Source organism: Ambystoma mexicanum, chromosome 12, assembly GCF_040938575.1.
Source record: "Ambystoma mexicanum isolate Mex_15411 chromosome 12, UKY_AmexF1_1, whole genome shotgun sequence".
Lineage (NCBI taxonomy): Eukaryota > Metazoa > Chordata > Amphibia > Caudata > Ambystomatidae > Ambystoma > Ambystoma mexicanum.
This window is the reverse complement of record NC_090936.1, coordinates 194,707,612-194,725,132: the sequence shown is the minus strand read 5'-3', so window position 1 is coordinate 194,725,132 and position 17,521 is coordinate 194,707,612. Positions and strand designations below refer to the sequence as shown.

At 44.6% G+C, this 17,521-nt stretch overlaps 1 protein-coding gene across 6 annotated transcripts in view; it reads left to right on the top strand.

Annotated features, from left to right (window-relative positions):
- LOC138513437 (tetraspanin-11-like) overlaps positions 1-17,521 on the top strand; it is a 1,127,904-nt gene that overhangs the window by 223,732 nt on the left and 886,651 nt on the right. The gene's annotated exons all lie outside the window — the stretch shown is intronic.

Below are 17,521 nucleotides of genomic sequence, written 5' to 3'. Positions count from 1 at the left end.
GAGAAAGAAACTGGTCATCATGTTGATCAAGAAGTATGGTGTAATGTATGGTGGTACCATGTTAGGTACAAACTGCTACTTGGGAGAGGACAGAAATTGGTGGTCTCCCAAATGCCACCGTCATCCTCTGGGACAGGGCTGGTTCTGGCTGCAGGCTGAGCGTGGTTCCTATACCCTTGTGACAATTCCGATTGCTGACCTTGGCACACACATCCATGGCATAACAAGACAGCACTTAGATTGAAATATTGTTGGCAATTACGTTAGGACTTTCTCTCCTTTAGTAACTATTTCTTCTTTTATTGTCCTTAATTTTCACATATTTTTACATATTTGGTGCCATTTGGGTCAAATATCATGCAATGGCTTGTCCTGGGAGGTTATTGAGAATGTCATGTCACTTCTGCTGCCCCTGTCTTTCTGTTGAAATGACGCCCCTGTAACATGTTATCCAAAGTTGTGTCTTAACTTGTAAACTTGGCTTTGTGGGTATGTACCTGTCATCCTGTGAACATGGGGGAGCACGCTTTTATGTGCCCTGGGATAAGATTCCCCACTTATCCCAGGACACTGAACATTACTGGCACTCAGGCCGAACACAAGAAGAGTAGCCTTTGGTTTATTCTTCAAGGATACTTTGTATCTCAGAACCTTTCCTAGAAACCGATATTATAAGTCGGCCTTTGGCTAACTAATTGAATGGAAGTCTGAGCTAGGACCCGTCTTTGCCCATGAACAAAATCGCCATTCAGAACATAAAGGTGCTACCCAACTGGTATTGTATCATAAACATTGTCAACTATTTTAGTATTGTATGTCCTGATGGCTCATTGTCCGAGCATTTAGCAGACATTGAAGATTAGAAGAAATTTGATTTCTAAGGATCTTGTTCCTTTTTTTTTAACTATGCTAATTTTGGAACCATGCACACCGTATCTGAGATCCTTTAACCTTTTTATATATGTCGTGGAAACTGCTCACAAATTCATGGGTACAACAATCTCATCTGCCCGGCGTTCTGTTTCCTGAATTGGATTACTTTTACAGGCCTCTGTACATTGTATATACAAATAATTCTGAAAATGCCAGAACAAAACAAATGTTGATATACCAATGTCATTCTTAAAATAAAGTAAAAAAAAACACTGGCTTCAGAATGTTGCACCCATGTATAGCTGAGCAATCCTGTGCAGCTTTTGCAAAAAACTCTATATAATCTTAGATTTGCTATGTAGTTCAATGTTAAGCTGGTTCAAGTAAGATGCCTAGTTGTATAACTTGTTTTAGTCATTGTTTCATATTTTGAAATTGTTCAAAGGGTAAAACCTGTCTTTGGAAATCAGCACTTCTTTAAAGATCTGGTGAGAGCGTTCGAGTGTTGCACTCTATTTAGCCATCCACGTTCCTTTGCTTTTATTCTCTGCTGGAACCTTGTGCCCTTCCAAGCTTATTTTCATCAGTGAATCAGCATTGACAAAGCCACTAGGTCCTGCTTTGCAAATGTAGAGTGTGTGACATTTTCTATCTTCTGAGACCTTTACTCAAAATATCTTTAACATCTACATTTGCAAACCCACACCTTTTGGCTTAGCCTACTCTTGACATAATGGTAGCTATTTTAGATTGAGGAGAACATAAAGGATTAAAATAGAGGTTACCAATCCATCATGGATGTAATTTGAATAATGATGAGAACAAAAACAATGTAACGTAGCACAAAATGATAAAACATTGATGTACCAAGCAGCATGGAAACGAAACAAAGGTGGCATTCAAAAACTATTACCAGGACATAAACCATTACCCTCACTTCCACAAAAGACTGCCACTGTTACATGTTTTCTTCACGATGCCCTTGTTTTGCACCACAGAGCAGCTGAGTTATCCAACTTCCTCTCAATTATATATCTTCCTTGCCTCTGGCAGAGAGTTAAAGCTTCATCTAGCAAGACCTAAAAAGTGCCTGGGTGTTATGTGAAGGCTGCCTTCCGTGATAATAGCATTAATGCAAGGTTCTGAGGTCCATATCCGATGGTATTATCCCTTAGTCCATGGTAAAGTCCCTTGCATTAACTTGGGCTGCAGGCTGTGTGCACCCAGTTATATCCCGCTGCCCAGTTTTTAATGACAGAGGTATTTTTGTGGCATATTAACAAGCATAATAATTATATTACATTCTCACATAACACTTCATGCTGGGCCCCTCCTACTTCTAAGTGCAATCATAATTGCTCTTACTAAACAATGTATTACTCAATGATCATGAAAACAATTTAATAAATCACACACAAGATGGATGACTGATATAATATGCTGTAGACCATTTAAACTCGAGTATGGAGTCTTACAGTCGTATAGCGCTGGAGACCATTGACGTGAACCCACTGACGGACAGAATACTGCGAGGACGTGTTTCCCACACGAGGTAAGAATAATGAAAGAGAAGCTTGGTAGTTTTAAGACCCAGACGATCATACGTCTCTGAATCATTTTCACCCTTTTGATCCAGTAGGCATTAGAACTACCGGCACACGTAGAGTGAGAATTCAGTGGGGAAGTGGAGTCTCCCGTACGCAGCCAGTTACACCAAGATAAACCTTGAAAACTCCCAAACCGGTAAGCCGGCTGAAAGATATTATGCAGCGTCCAAATCTCATTAAGTGATAGTGATTAAGCTTAGGGAAATGTATTTCTTTTTTCTTAGAATGACACGGCTGAAGGCCGAAGTCAGACAGCAAGAACAGTCATTTTGGTGACACAGAGAGGAATGCCTCGCGCTGAGGGCGGATGTAGCATACAGACCGCCCAACATTTTGGCGAATGAAGCCATGTCTAGGTAAACTTTGATGAAGTTTGTATCACAAGTTACCCTGTGTTCAGAACATTTAATGACAATGGTTGAGGAAAGGATGTACATTTTGGGAAATGTTGATATAACAATCACATTGGCTATAAGTGATATATATGAAAACACTCAGAGAAAGACTGAGATATGCGAAATATAAAGAGACCGCATGTTAAAGAAATGAAATATGAGTGGTGTACAAAGATACCATTATGTAATATATCCTTTCACTGGTATTAGAAAATAGAGATGAAGTTGATACAGATCCAATGTATGAAATGTCATGTTTTAAGTTATATTACCATGTTTTTTAGAATGTTTATATGTTTTTATTTTTTGTTTTTTTAGAATTATTGGAAATATGGCAGGTAGCACGTAATGTTACATGTGATACACTGAAAAATACAAGTGCCCTGAAGATAGAACCAGCAGAATATGTATTGGGGATGATTCCATGTATATATTTCGGTAGCAATTTAGATTTATGCTGGTCCTAGAAACACATGAATACAGTGTTGGCACACTCTCCTTGCCCATGTAAATTAGGAAGGGCATAAATAATATCATTGAGGGTTAACACACAGATCCCTTAGTGGGGTACAGAAAGGGTTTTGGTATATGAATTCCTAGTCCAGATAGACAAGTCATATACAAACAGAGGAATGAATTCCAAATGGTGTTGTTGTATAATTGTTTTAGCACAATAATGTTGAGTACAATGTGTTGTTGATGAAATTAAAATATGTATATTTTTTGATAAACTACATGGTTATACACCCTTCTTTTGAGTAGGGGGTTATCATGACCTGATGCATTGGTATCTGTGAACACTCGCTCTTAGTGAAAAGGATAGGAAGCTGGCTTGTGGGAATTTGCTGTTTTGGTATTTAATTGTCCTCACCCACCCAGCCCCTAAAAAGAGGACTATCTGTAGCTCATAAGGACGGATGATATAATAGCAGTAATATACACTCAATGCAATGTGACATCCACTTGACACATTACCTGGGTGGATATTGCATGCAGTTGCCATACCAATGTGGTTTGTTCTCACCCCATCAACGTGAGCAATGTTCACAGTACAGTTCCCTGGGTGGTAATTTGAACTTGGTCGCAAACGAGTGAGACAGCAAATGTGCAGTAGTCAGCAAGGGCTAAATGCAAGCCAAGTTTCAACTCATAAAGCATTATTTTGTGCGTTGCGTACAATAAAGCGGAAATGAAGATTGTAATCGCTTAACTGCAGAGGTGATGAACATCCCCATCCACTGCAAGACCTGTGGCTGGTGTGGGCATTGATTGTATATGTTGCAGTGGCACCCTCCTTGCTTAGCTGCTCTGGCTGGTGTAGGAATTGATTGCCCATGTCATAGTGGCACCCTCCATGCTTAGATGTTCTGGCTGGTGTTGGAATTAGCTGCTCTGGCTGGTGTAGGAATTGATTGCCCATATCGTAGTGGCACCCTCCTTGCTTAGCTGCTCTGGCTGGTGTAGGAATTGATTGCCCATGTCGCAGTGGCACCCTCCTTGCTTAGCTGCTCTGGCTGGTGTAGGAATTGATTGCCCGTGTCGCAGTGGCACCCTCCTTGCTTAGCTGCTCAGGCTGGTGTAGGACTTGATTGCCCATGTCGTAGTGGCACCCTCCTTGCTTAGCTGCTCAGGCTGGTGTAGGAATTGATTGCCCGTGTCGTAGTGGCACCCTCCTTGCTTAGCTGCTCAGGCTGGTGTAGTAATTGATTGCCCATGTCGTAGTGGCACCTTCCTTGCTTAGCTGCTCTGGCTGGTGTAGGAATTGATTGCCCATGTCGTAGTGGCACCCGCCTTGCTTAGCTTCTCTGGCTATTGTAGGAATTGATTGTTGATTGCCTGTGTCGTAGTGGCACCTTCCTTGCTTAGCTGCTCTGGCTGGTGTAGGAATTGATTGCCCATGTCGTAGTGGCACCCTCCTTGCTTAGCTGCTCTGGCTGGTGTAGGAATTGATTGCCCATGTCGTAGTGGCACCCGCCTTGCTTAGCTTCTCTGGTTGGTGTAGGAATTGATTGTTGATTTCCTGTGTCGCAGTGGCACCCTCCTTGCTTAGCTGCTCAGGCTGGTGTAGGAATTGATTGCCCGTGTTGTAGTGGCACCCTCCTTGCTTAACCGCTCTGTCACAGCTCAATGGTAAATATGCAAATGAATATTATTGAAACAAAACGTTCTACTCCTATGTATTTCACCAAATAGCTTTTCTTACATGTCAGAACCTCGTAGATACGATTTCCAACTACATGTTAGCATGAGGTTATGCCAGCCTGAATTGTTTAACAGTGCATAACTGAACTAGGTATTTCCTGTAGAGGATTATAAGGAAATTGGTAATTTCAAGAGAATTCTTTCCTTATCTATTTCCCATTTTTGAGCTAATTAGTGTGTGCTCAGTCACTCACATTTTGTTATATAGTCCGTGTTTTGCGGCGCCTGAGTCTCTTACCCTGGAAACCTTTGTCAGATGATTTTTTTGGAGCTTTTTTTCTTTTCTCTAAAAAGAACAACTTGCAGGGATCCATATAATATTGACACATTTGATTTTGATGTTTAGTCATTTCTATAGCGCACCTAAACGAACCAAATCGCATCTGGGCGCAGATGGAATCAACATAGGCTCAAGTGATATGACAAAAGCATATAAACCAAATTCCAGACCCTAACACTAAAAATCCTTGATAGCCGTCCTTCGTCAATTCCTTAAATGGGTAGATCTTTAGAGCTTTACGATAAAGACTGAGGGCCTGATTCACAGAGCATTTTCCTATGGGATTGCACCATTATAAAACACTTCTGTGAATCAGGCCCTGAGTGTTTTTATGGCCCGCATTTCCAGTGGGAGTTTATTCCAAATCTTTGGCCCATATATGTCAAACCGCTGATCACCCCTAAATACACAATTTAAGGGGGGGTATGCAACTGTCGGGTAGGTTGGTACTTAGTCATTTTTTTTCTCAGAAGTAGTGTCATGATGCCTACCCCTGGGGAACCAGACCAGGTCCAGCAACCCCGGAAGCAGGCATCAAGTTGTTTTGAGCAAGCCCAAAAGCCCCTGCTAGGGGCTGTTTGGGTGCGGTCCTGGCGCCTATGGTGCCGGGCTCATATGGAGAGTCAGTCCTGGCGCAATAGGCGCCAGGCTCATGATGCAGACCATGCTACAAGCTTACCTGTATGCAGACCATGCTGCAGAGCTCCAAGCCAAATTAGGCTTGGAAGGGACTATTTTACCTAGGGACTATTTTTTACTCGGGTTGGGCTGGGGAAGAATACTTACCTGGGACTACATTGGAGGCTATTTAAACCACGCCCGAAGAGCAGCACACGCTTCGCGTTATTCTGCATCCAGCAGCATAACGATCACCGTGTCTGCAAGCCTGCATCCAGTCTTCTGCCACGCCCGCCTCGAGTCTGCAGCTCCTAGAAAAAGGGAGGAACAGAAGGAGAAAAGGTTAGAATAAGAGCAAACCTTCCATCCTTACCTGAATTCCAGATCCACGCACCTTCGAGCTGGAAGAAAGAAGCATTTATGCGCGCCGCCTCACCTGCTGCAGCGCCGCGCTGAACTCACCGGCCTTCGCAGCATCCTCACGATCCACTGCATCCTTCTGCACGTTCCCGCCGCATTCTGGCACCTAAGGGGAACACAAGAACAGCAATGGTGAGCCAAGGAAATAAACAGAGGCAATAGTAACTACCCCCATAGACTTACCTGATTACCGCCGCGGGTACTATTCCTCTTCAGGGGTCGGCACAGTCTCCATTGCATCGTCGCCGCACCCCGGCCCCTAAGGGGAACAAAAGGACGACAAGGTGAGACAACGGGACAAATAAGGGGAACTCTTCTCACCGCAATAGACTTACCTAATTTTACCGCCGGAGGCATAATTCCCCGAACTTCATATTTTCTCGCCACACCTGAATAAGGGAACAAGCAGTTTGCATTCTGGCCTTATTTTATTGAACTGTGTAGGATAAGCCAAATCCTTACCTGAACTTCGTCAGCTACCACGAGGAACTCTTTGCTGGGGTCAAGCTGCAAACTGCAAGGAATCGGACAAGAGTGAAAGTCAGACATGTGAACTCTTACAAACTACATATTTTTCAGAGTCAATATTGTTCTGTAACTCACCAATTCCTTCGAGCCAGTGAAGCAACTGGTTATCAACGCGCCCCTGCGCTCAATGCAGGATGAAGAACTCATCTTTTCAAACCATCAGGTGAGACTATAAGAGGGGACATCAAAGGTGATCTGTGGGGAGAACAGCGGGGGTGGGGGGAATTTACGCTCAACTCCACGGTTGGTTAATTCCCTTTCTCCATTTGCAGAAGAATATTCCTACGGGCCAAACAAACGAAGCAAGGTGGGCCAGTCCAGTCCGTCATCTCGGCCCCACGCGTCACATTGGTGGAGACCGCAGCTGTCCAGTTCAGATCGACGCCTCTGTGTGAGCCAGGTGAGCGTAACAAGTAGCTGGGGGTCAGCATATTGACATGAGAGTATGGACTTAATTTATCATTTTATTTCAAGTGTTTCTAGTGGTTTGTAGTAAAATGATTGATTGGGGGAGAGGGGTAAAAGAAATGTTTCCCAATGTGGATCAAGATTTTGTTTTTCAGGACAGTAAAATATATTTGATTCAAAAAACACATTTTCTGTAATCCATACAGTTGTGCACATGGTAATTAAACCAAATTAAAAGATGCTTTTTCCCCTCAAAGTTCCTCTTCCCATTAGCTAGTGATCATGGTGGAGCGCCTTCATGTGATGCTGCACTGCTGGTAGCAACGATCTAACGTATCCATGAAGCTGTGGAGGTTGAGGCCGAGGCTCCACGTATGTGTCTCCTCATTTTTTGGGGGAGTCTTTTTAGTCCCTATATTCATTTGTAGGGCCCACATATCTGCTTGTAAAAATTCATCCTAAATTTTATGGGGGGTTTGAAACCTCAAAGTTACATAAACAAACCCGATGTAAAGAGCAAAATGGGTCTCTTGAAAAGGGTGGGGCATATTCAATTTGCTCAAAATCAAACCAATTGTTGCCCCAAAATTGACATCGCTAACACATTTCTCCTAAAAATGTTGCCATGAAAAAAGACAAAATCAACCAATTCACATTTTCCTGTCCAGCCCAAGTCATCAAATATCCAGAGCAGCAAATTGATGGAGGAAATTCTTAGTATTTCGAATGATTCATCCACTGTTTCTTTGGTGAGTGAAAGCATGTTATTTTGTATGAATGTTTCTTTTTGCCCGTGTACATTTTTTTGTTTTGCTTCTTTCCTGGCAATAGGAATTTTGGGCCACAAAATTGTTTGTATTCGAGCGAATCACATAGCCAGCCCTTTTATATTACAATCAGTTGGTTTTTAAAAGTCGCTTGTTTATGCAACTTTCATAATACAGTATTTGGGCGAGTGCGTTCTTGCTAGTTATGCACTGACAAGTACACACTAATAGTCCACGCTATTTAGTGCTAACATTTTTAAAACATTATAAAATGGTACATTATGTATACTTTTTAGTCATCAAATTAGAGGTCTTTTTTTATTTTTTATGTACTTGTGCATAATCAAAAATACATGATTTTTACAAGGCTAAACATTGACCGAAGAGATCAAGCGTGCAGAGCTAAGTTAACAGAGTTAAAGTCTAGTGACAGGTAGACTGCGCTTAGCCTGTATGTGAAAAAGAGAATTTCCATGAGGGACCTCACCCCTCGCAAAAGCAGTTAGAGCGAGGAAATGGGCTGGGTTACGCTATGCCCCAAGGGCATTGATTTTAATAAACGCTGCTTTCAACAGTTTGGATGTCGCTACAGCCCAACGGGTTTTTTCCCCTGAAATGAGACGGCACCACCAAGTGTCTTCTTCTATTAATCGACGATCGACCCAGCAGGGTGACAGGAAAGCAGGTCGTTCTTTCGTTAAAGAGGGACAGTTCAAAAGGAGGTGGTGAACTGTCTCAATAGAGTCTGGAGCCTTGCATAGTCTACAGCTTTTATTAGCAGTTTGGTGTCTTATTCCCAAGATTTCTCTTGTGTGAAGTATATTCAAACGTGCTCTTAAAAAAGTAGATCTTAATTTCCTATCCGGAAATTTTGAACAGTAGGCTAGGGGAGTGTTTAGCCTATTGAACGTAGGAGGAAGATGGCTCAGCAGCTTGCAAGCATGTGCTTGATCGTTGGTCGTTATCCAATCCTGATTTTTCAGTTTTTTGCTGACTCTTACTGGATTGGTAATAAGGTCATCCGTGGTACACGCTAGCTCATGCAGTTTGTTTTTTTGGCGTTCAGCCCAGTTCACAAGAGTCTTGCACTCCGTTGAAGCCATCTCTTGAGCAATGACGTTGCAGATGGGGAGCCCATCTTTTATGAGAGTCTTTCTGAATAGAGCTAGTGTAGAAGCATTCACTGTGGCACTCAGTGATAGAAGGCCCAGCTCTCTTCTCACGGCCACAATGGGAGCAGAGTTGGGGAGGCCGAGAACTGATTTCCAAATAAAACCCTCCAGTTTCTGCCAGAAGGAGGTTGGTATGGTAAGTGTAGCATCCATACCGTAAGTCAGGGCCGGAACCATTTTGCCCTTGTAGAAATTAATGGCCGGTATCAAAGAGAATTTGCCGTACTTGCGATCCACCATTCTTAATTGTGAAGTTAGATTTTTTGCTTTCGCCCATAGATGGTCTTGCATTTTAGCATCCTGAATACTTCCATCAAGAATTACTCCGAGGTATTTGAATTGGGAAACCACTTCAATTTTTGTTTGGTGGACAGACCAGGGCCTGATGTTTTTCATCGATGGCTGATTTTTAGAAAAGATCATGATTTTGGTTTTCAACTTATTTATGGCCAAGTTGTTGGTGTCCATATATTGGGCTAAGTTGTCCAGCTGGCGTTGGAGGTCAATGGGCGTTTGGTCAAGCAGAATCATATCGTCCGCATATAAGATGCGGGAAAGATTGGAGCCACCAAAATTCGGAGGAAAGGAGCGCACAGTGGATTCTGACTCTTTGAAATCACCCAGAAAGGCAACAAAAAGCGCCGGGGCCAGCGGACAGCCTTGCTTGACTCCTCTTTTGGCTGAAATTTCCTTTGACAGAAACCCTTGTTTATTGAGACGGACACTTAACGTGGTGTTGGAATGCAGCGCCATTATGGGATTCAGGATGGCATCTGGGCATTTCCAATTTTTTAACTTGTTCCACAAAAGCATTCTGTCCACTTTATCGAAAGCCTGCGAGAGGTCGATGAAGGCTGCGTATACTGTCGGGGCCCCTTGTTTGATTTTCGCCTTCAAGATGTTGATTATAAAGATGTTTACCGTTGTGCTTCCGTTCTTCTTGAAGCCGACCTGAAAGGGGTCTCTGCAGGGGGCCGAGAGCGCCCAGCGGCGGAAACGGTCTAACAGAAGGGAAGCAAATAGTTTTCCCAAAATATCCAGCAAAGCTATGGGTCGATAGTTGCCTGGTTCGTCTCGACTTCCTTTTTTGAAGATGGGTATTACTATGGCTTTGGTCCAGGATAGAGGGATTTCCCTACTATCGGCACAGTGTTTGAAGAGAAGAATTACAAAGGAAACCCATTAGAGGTATTAGCATGAAACTATACTCAACATTTCATTATTTGTGTGTAAAATCAGTTTACTTGCATGTTTCAGAAGTCCTAATTACCACATTAAATACAGATTGGAATCTAAAATGAGTCCTAACTTTTACCATCATGTAGTACAAATATAATGATTCACAAATGTAACCTGCGTGCTCTGAAAGCTGGATACTCGGTCAGGGTGGGAGGAGCCATGTGGTAAGCAGCAGTCTCTTTGTGCTCCCGCAAGATCCTCAATTGATTAGCCCTAAAACAGAGGCGAGTGATATTCCAGCACTGGAATATATTCGGAGGGAGCTGAATGTGGCAGAGTGGGTACAAAAAACTGATTTGTGGTAAAAACACCTGTGGTGCGGTCACAAGAAGATCACCCAAAATGGCAGCCGCCATCTCACTGTGCATGTAGTGAGGCCAGATCCTGGCAGACCACTTGCGCATTGCAAAGATGAGCCCCCAGCGTGCAGGAGGGGGTAGTGGTGCACTCCCCGGGACGGCATACGAGAAGACTGGTGAACTGCCGAGCACAACCACAGAGCCCCGGCAAAGGGACATCTGAGAATGCCAGGGGGGCCTGGAGGTGCAGAGCAAGCAGTGTACATGGCGTCTGACGGTAACAGGTTGGGAGCATGAGCCACCGGAGAGTGCAGCAGTAGCCTGATAGGAGAAGCTGAGGAGTTCAGACTGGCAGCCCACCCTCCTTCGCAGACACTTCATGGATGTAGGGCTGTGCAGGTGGGGGCCCCTCACGGCCACGAGTGATTGCCTCCCTTGTCCAGATTCATGGAGTTGCTCGCTGGCATTGGGCTCAGCAGGTCCAGACGCATCTAGCAATGGAGGTAAAAGGTGTTGTGAGTTGTGACAGGTCGGTGGTACAATGGAGTGTAGAAACAGTCTTTGGGGATACTGCTGTCCTCTGATCCAGCTGCATTTTTCTCTTCGTTGTTTTTGCATGAAGAAAAACATGTTGTTCAGGTATCTTGTGCCCCTGGAACATTTGTGTAGGTCTTATGGACATTTGCAAGATGTGTAGCTTCTGTGCGTCCAGATTGCATCTCTGGAGCAACTGTGAAATAAGCATATGAACTTTGTTCTAAAGGGAAAATTGTTATAGACTTTAGGATATGATGAGGTGTGACTGTTGTGAGAAATCTGAGAGCATTCTCACTCCTTGACTCCTTGGATCCTCGACGCAGGTGGCCTGCGAAAGGCAATCGCTATTGTATCTCGACTTTGGGGGCGGAGTAGCGAGGGAGGATCACCTCGGTGTAGGGTCAATGGGGACTGGGAGTGGGGTGCCCTTGGGCGAGACATGGTATCCCCCTTTCCCTACCAACAACCAACCCTTCACCTACCTTTATGGGCTATTGCAAGATAGCTCCCCTCAATTCCGCACCATTGACACTTTACAGTACTGGAAGGAAGAAGAGGCAACTAAGAGCAATGAAGACTGTGCTCTTTTACCAGTCTAGTACTGGGACGAGGAAGATGCCTGCTAAGTGTAGTGAAGGTCAGGCATGTCCCTTTAATTGTAGCCAGGCAAGGCTGAATGATCATCCTCAACTGCAACCTCATAAAGGGCTGCAGGCATTTAAACGGGGTCCAACCCAGTTGCAGGGGGTAACAACAGTTTAAGGACCAGGAGGCCAGTGCAGGAAGTAGAGGACTCTCCAACATGGTGTGGGAGTGGGGACTCCCTGGAGCAGACTAGGAAAGGGAAAGGAAGCCGTGCTGGGAGGCTGCCCCTTTCCTTCCTATTCAATGTGGTCATTCCCCTGTTGAGGAGGACCACCCCAGGAGTGTCTGACTGGCAGGAACTGGAGCCTCGACACTGAAGGAAGAAGGCTGTGTAAGCCGAGCTGCAGCACCAACCTTCAAAGCGACCAGTGAGTTTCTGATAATTTGAGAAACCTGGTGCATGTGCGTGAACTTAAGTATTTCCTGGAATACTTTGTATCGGAGTGGTTGTGTGTGGCGAGATGCACTTTTTTCCAAGGTCTCTGAACCTTTAATTGCTCAATTAACAGGAAGTGAATAGCTAACCTTATCCATTATCTAACAGAGGGAAATACTTCATATCGGAGTAGTCGTGTGTGGCAAGGAACACGTTTTCAAAGGTTTCTGCACACTGAACTATTAATTTAAAGTGAAACAAACAATTATTGTACCATAACATGAAGGGAAAATTAACCATAAGCTAAAGACAGAATTATTGAATACCGAATTGAATCAAAACTCTGCTACTAACCAGTTGAATGCCAACAAAAGGAGAGGAAACTTAAATCCATGCAAACCACCATACATTAAAGTGCTTAAATAAATATTATTCTAAACCAGCCACAGTATGTTGAAATATAATATGATTTGAAAGGACACGGCAACCAAAGGACACTCAAGCGTAATTTACAGTGCCATTTTCAAAAGATGTGAACACTACAAAATTAGTGTGGCACTTGGAGCTTGGGGAAAGGAACCCTGAGCTCTGACAAGGAACATTTAAATTCAAAGCTGTTTGAATTATTTCACTTGGAACTTGGCGAAGGGCACCCTGAGTCTTAACTTGTGGGAGGAGACCCCGAGACCTGAAAAGACTATTGCATTCTAACTCTAAGGGAATTTTGAGACTTTACTTTGTTGAACTGTTTTATATTTAGGAAGCTGAAAGACAGCTGCAAGCTGGAAGAAGCTCTGGACTTTGTGTTAAACACTAGTTTTCTTTTTGGTTGCAGACATCCCTACACATTGTATGGTTATTGTTGTGAGGGCAAGCATAGTTTTTGGACACAGACAGATTCCTAAGTTAAAGTCTTTGACTCAAACTTTCTTTAGTTTTATTTATGTAGGGAAATCCCACCTTAGCATAGGGAAAGTGAGGCCTTTCTCCATCCTGACATTTAAGTAAATAAAACTGATTGTTTTGAATATGGAATGTGTTGTCTGTGTCCTTCTTCATGATGCCTTCACACTGTCAATTTACAGATCCCGCTTCTCTCGTTGTACCACACACCAATGTCATGAGTGACAACTGTGGCAGGACGTGAATGTCAGTTATGTTTACAATGCAGCACAGGTTTTGTTGAGCAATTAAAGAAGGGTTGATTCACTTTGGCCTTCTGCTGGACCCTATCTCACGCATGCCTGCACCCGCATTGGTTTGTGCATTTCCTTTGTGCTGCAGTGAATTTCTCCTCTGATCTCGCAGCACCAGTTTTGTTGAGCAATAAATTAGGGTTGATTCACTTTGTGCTTCTGCGGGGCTGTATCTCGCCCTTGCCTATTGCCTGACCCACCTCCCGGACCAACTGTGCTAAGTGTGGATTTGCTTGCCAAAACACCTGGCAGAGGAGGTTCCTTTGTTGATCTGGCGGGCCCTTGTGCACCTTGCTGGCACTGTCTGATCCCCTAAGCCTGGGAAGCATCTGTGGGAATCTGCCGTTGCTTGCACACCTGAACCCCTGTTGACTTTATAGGAGTTGCTTCGTGAGCCCCTGCTTTCTCCTCCTCTTGTCATCTTGTTACAGGTGCCCGACCTCACTGAATTCAATATTTTTGGGCTAATTAAGTGGCTGCCTGCCCCGCTGGTTCCTCCTGACATACAACTGTCTTCTGTGGGCTAACTGGCTACGGGAAGCTCCTGCTGTTTCCCTGCCGGAGGCCCGGTTTGTTGAACATCGCTTGGTTTCAGGAGTATTGGGTGCTAAGGAGCTGTGCATGTGGCCTGGGCGCCCCCCCATCCACTGTATTGGTGACGGATTGAGTCTCTGGAGTGAACAGACTTGCAGCTCTTACTTTGCTCCTAAATACCCTGAAGGCCTTTGTGTTACCAAGAGGGACCTGCGAGGAGTGAATTGTTGTTTGCCTGGCATTGATGTCCTGGTTCCTACCATTCCCCTAGCTTGGGGGCAGCTGTGACCTCTGCCTGGTACTTGGACTATCCAAACAATGCTTTTTAACGTCCTGTGTGCAGTTGGACATCACTAACAAAGCACTCTGTCTCCTCTGTGAGGCCTTCACCTGAGTGGAAACCTACCTACCTGAAGGCATCATTGACTTAAAAACCTAAGGTCTTCACCCCCCTGCATCTACCCCCTTGGAATCTGGATAAGGCACTGTCTGCTCCTGTCTATCGTCATCTGTTTGCTGCTAGTTCTCCGTTCTCCCTCCCCTCTTTGTTACCATCTCTCTGCTCTCTTCCTCCATCCTTGGTGCTCTCCATCTCATCTATTTATTCTAACTGCTACTCTATCACCTATCTTACCTCCCTCTGGAAGCCTGGAAGTAAAAGGTTCAAAAAGGAACTCCTGTTCTCCAATCCAGACCTCCCCATCACTGACACCTATGTCAATGCTTCTTCCAGACAGATAGTCACTGACATCCCCTTTATCGCTCCCTTCATGGACCCATGGACTCCACATATGGTTTCTGTCATCTCTCCTTTCTTCTCATCTCCCATTAATGAAGGCACCAGATGGGAAGTGCTCTTGCCGGGCTTCTCATCCTCCAGGTGTATCATTAATGTCTATCGCAATGGCACTGTCATGGCCCAGTGCTCTCAGCCCAACCTTCTCCTTCTTGATAGGCATCTTCTGTGTCTCATCAACTTTCTCTCTTCTCCCACCACTCCTATGTTGACCACCCCCACACCCCTTCTCCACCTCTGATGGGTGTACCACGTCCCTTTACCCTCCTCGGAAGACCTTCAAAGGTGGTAACCATCTCCACCTATCTACCCTCAACTCTTGCTCTGCCGTCAAACACACTTCTCCTTCTCAAAGAATTTGACCTTGACATTCTCGCCCTGAATGAGATGTGGTTCACTGCCAGCTCTCTCACTGCTTTTGACACACCCCTGCCTGAGTGTTACAAGATCCTCTCCAAGCACAGGCCTAACAGGTCTGGGGGCGGAGGGGCCTTTATCTTCCCTGACTGGATCCCTGACTGGATCCCTGCCACGATCATCCCCACTCAGTCCTACTCCTCCTTTGAATGCCTAGTCTGCAGGATCGGCATCTCTCTAACCCTTTCGCTGATCTTGCCACCATCTCCCGGAGCCCTGGTCCGGTCGTCCTCTTCCTCTGAGTGGTCTGACCTCACCTCTTCCCTTTTTTCTTCTACCACCAAACTTCTCTTCAGTGACTTCAATATTCACCTTGACTTCTCCGAGATGGCCACTGGACTCTTCCGCAACCTCTGTAACGTTCTTTCCCTCACCATTCATCCCTCTGGTCCGACGCACTCTGCCGGACATACTTTGGATGCTCTCATCTCCTCATACATTCATATCTTCAACCTTCTCACTACACCTCTGTCCTGGTCTGACCATTCTCTCCTGTCTTGGATCTCTTAGGTCTCCCTGCAAAACCTCTGCCTGCATTGCCTGTCTACTTCTCCGTCATTTGACCAATAAAGTGAGTGTCAGTTGCTATCTTTGCTGCCACCTTCATTCCCCTTCCCACTCCTACCTCGGATGCCCACACTGACTCTGCCCTTGCAAATCTTCACCTGTCTATCACCAACAACCTGGATATCCTTGCCCCTGTCATGAGGATCTGAATGAAGCCTGCCTGGAAGCACCACACCTGGTATGATTCCGACCTAGAATTTCTGAAACGCAAGTGCCTCGGGAGGATATCCAGTGAAAATGCGCTCGCCTTCGATGCAAGACCACAGGTTCGATCCCCGGGTCCACGCTTAGAAACCTCTGGGTATTAAGAGCGTTATAAATAACCAATTCCAATTTACATTTACAATAACAGAGTGGCTGAGAGGAAGTGGCAGGCAACAGACGCCTCCTCTGACAAACTGGCCTGTCCCCTGGTCCAAAGGCCATACACCCTCCACTCACTCGAAGTAGAGGGCTCATGTCTGTGGGATGTTTTTACCCATGCATCCAAGCCCTACAATAAAACTGTGCAGTGCTGGCATGGAAAACATCATGATGGCCAGAACTCACCAGAGAGTGCACAGGGAAAACATGAAGAATAGGCTGCCACCCATTTTTGCCTATGTTGTGAGCACAGGAGGGCACTGCCTAAAACCACCATTGGGCTACACACACAGTAGCCTGAAACCATTGGGAATGGCAATGCTGATTGCCAAAAAAAGCAACTCAGAACTGTGGGGAATTCATTTTCTTAATCCCAAAAATGGTTGCATTACCAGTACTCACCACTATCAGAAAGCTGGCGTTTTAAAACCACCAGACTTTTGTGTAAAACTGAACAAATGAAACAAAACCAGAACAAGGAAAGACTTGCTAAGAGGTGGGTACGATCTAAAACTATATTCTGAAATGACTTGAGGAAGTAATTATTTAATGTATATGTAAAAATTGTAAGTGATTTAAACTGGGAACAAAAAGTGACATTTAGCTGAAACCTGGCTTAATGAAACTGGATTCTGCCTGACAACTACCCCCGACAGGAGTTGAAACCTGCTCAGCCACTCTTCCCCTTGCCAAAAGGAGTTGTCACCTCTCTGATTAGATTAGGGGTGGAGCAGCTGGGGACTACAGGGAGTTGAACAAAGGCCTATCCTGGACTCAGGCAAATGTTATATTGGGGGCATCGTAAAAGTGGCTTCCTCTTAGGGGAAACTGGGAGGGGCAGTGCCTCTGCTAGCAGCTGAGCTTGGGGGAAGTGGATAAACCAGTTATTCCACCCTGTGATGTGGGAAGCCACACCCCTTTTTTGACCAGAGCATAATTTTAAAAAGATAGATAACTCATAGTGCGGACTTGTCAGAATTATATAAGTAATATCATTATTTTTGTGATTTTTCTGTGAACATGATCGGATGGTTTGGTGCTACAGAAAATATGTTAACTGGACCTATAATATTAGAAAAATGGTGCATAGATAAATATGTATTTGGGTCAGAAATAGATTTGTGTGCAATCTGACAAGGGGAGGTTCCTCTGACCATAAAACCTACAGCAACACTCTGACTCACATTTCCTTCCCCCAATCATGGGAGAGGGGAGAATTGGGCCAATGACAAGTGAGAGGGGCAGGTTTAGTTATGACCAACGCACACACCCACTTTCCAAA